Consider the following 2,521-nt stretch of genomic DNA (forward strand, 5'->3'; position numbering starts at 1 on the left):
ATCAAAAAAAAATATTAAAAATCAACGATAAGTCGCAGCTATGTATTTTAAACCAGAGTTGGGCATTATTCGAATAAATTGTTATTTAGATAATTTTTCGAATAAAATTTTATCCGTAATATAATTATTCGCAGATAACTTATTCACGAATAAATTATTCGCAAGCAATTTATTCATTTTATTTATTTTAAATAATGAATAAAAACTAATTTTTAACACATTGAGCCACCTTTTACTTTTATTTCTATTGTCAAGGATTGTGAGTCAGCTGAATTCTGTTTACTATTTTATCAAGAATACTAGCCCATTCCCTCTGGTTTCGCGGCCCCTGATAAGATTTTTTGCGTTGGCCAATGCAAGAATAGCGTTGAAAACCAAATATGGGTAAAGTAAAAATTCTTAATTTAGGTTGAACAACTAAAGAGCAGAACCCTTCTCACACATATTTCTGCCAAAAAAATAGCGCTCTGATGCTATATGCAAGAAAAAATTCCTTTCAATGTCATGAGCTTTACCGATGGTCTTATTTCCACTTGTGAGATATTTTCTAAGCGTGCGTAATCTTCTTCTATGATCTTGTAACTACAACATTGGTCCGATGCGTCAACCTCTAGTCTTATGTCATGTAGGCCAACAAAAGTCCTTACAAGGAAGCTGAAGAGCACAGATGTGCGTTTTCTATTATAGGAGAGCCAAAAATCCTCGATGTAAAATTTGGCCATTGACATACCAACAGTGGTCTTTCTTGGAAGGATGTGGTCGAAACTTTCTTTGCTGATTCGCCACTTGAGTCTTACTGCTGCAGCAATGGCCGCCCGAGCAATTTCATCAAGCGGAGGTAGATGCAAGGTCGCATTTAGGGTGTATGACGACGTGAGACATCGTAAATTCGTATAATATAAACATAAAAAACAAAGTAGTCCAGACATATGGGGTTTCTAATGATTTCGACTGCAGCACCATTATGAATTGCAACCTGATTGTACAATAAATAGAGATTTTCTAAATAACTCAACTGCAGCGCCACCTAGCGGGTCTATTTTTCGCATAAGTATTTTTCATTATGCAGGAAGAACACATTTTGAATTTGAACGAAATCAGTTCATAAATACGGCTTTTATAAATAACTCGGCTCCTTCGCCACCAAGGAGTTTTCTAGTAGTCTTTAATAGGACTTTACGCGCATGGAATAACCTCCGAAAATTTGATTTAAATCTATCCAGGGGTTTGAGTTAAATCGTAACAAAAACGGTTATCATTTTATACATAAATATATGTACATATCTATATACATAAATTACTTGTTTTATTATTATTTTATTCGTTATTCGAATAATTAATGAAGATAATAATTATTCGAATAACGAATAAAATAATTTATCCGTCATTCGAATAATTTTTTTTTTGAATAAACAAAATTATTTATTATTTACGAATAACAAGAAAAACAATTTATTCATTTCTTATTCGTCATTCGAATAAATTTTGCCCAACTCTGTTTTAAACTTGCTCTTTATTTGAATTGATCGGACTACAAAACTGCGTACTCAAAATATGTATTTATATCAAATCTAATTAAAAAGCTTTATGAAAGTTTGTTGATTTTGTTAATGTTGCGCAAAGATTAAACATTGGATTTATACGGGTTTTGTTAAATTGTAAACTGCATTTGTATAAACAAATAATTAAAATTATATAATTTTAAGATAAATGGCCAATTTAGTTAACATGTATAAAGTTTTGATAAGCACTTGAAATGTCAAGTTTTAGTACTGAATTCAAAGAAGATGTCTCTTTTATCCATTCATAATAACTTAAAAAATTGTGTTTGTTAAGAAGTGTATCTTAAAATATCTGCTTTGACATTTATGTTAAAAGTGTAAAATATATAAATGTAAAAAAAAGTGTCGAAAAGTACAGTTTTTGTATAGATTATAGATTATTTCCCAACACTGTGGGGAACTAAGCAAAATGGCCTAGTGTATTTCGCAAATATTCAAATACACAATCCACCAACCGATAATTTTATATATTCATTAAAAGATAATTTGCCATCAGTCTGAAATAAAAAAAAAGTTATAAATCGGGAGGGTAAAATATTATTGTGTTATCAGTTCAAAAATAAAAAGTTTCACTGACGAAGGGTGGGGATCTATCCCCCAATTCCCCCCGCCCCCCCTGGCTACGCCACTGCTCCTGTAAGTTCGAAAAAATGCGCCGCTTAAAACTTTTAAAGTAAATGCAACTCTTCTCCTTGCAGCAACTAGATTTATGTGTTTGTTTGCAATCCTGTTTTCTGCAAATCTTGTCCCACTATTTTCTTTTTAAATTCAACAGATTTTTTCTTTTACTAGTAAAGAAGGGCAAAAATAATATGGTGACCCTTTTCTTCGTCAATGACCCTTTTTTTGCGACTTTCTGAAAATTCTCAACGGCAACACTGCACGGCTGCATGAAATATGCAGCGTGCAACATCTACTATAGCTGCCATGAGACGGCGCACAAATTTGGTGTGGGATTT

This window comes from Rhagoletis pomonella, unplaced genomic scaffold (assembly GCF_013731165.1).
Source record: "Rhagoletis pomonella isolate Grant_MI unplaced genomic scaffold, Rhpom_1.0 Rhpom_scaffold_00005, whole genome shotgun sequence".
Lineage (NCBI taxonomy): Eukaryota > Metazoa > Arthropoda > Insecta > Diptera > Tephritidae > Rhagoletis > Rhagoletis pomonella.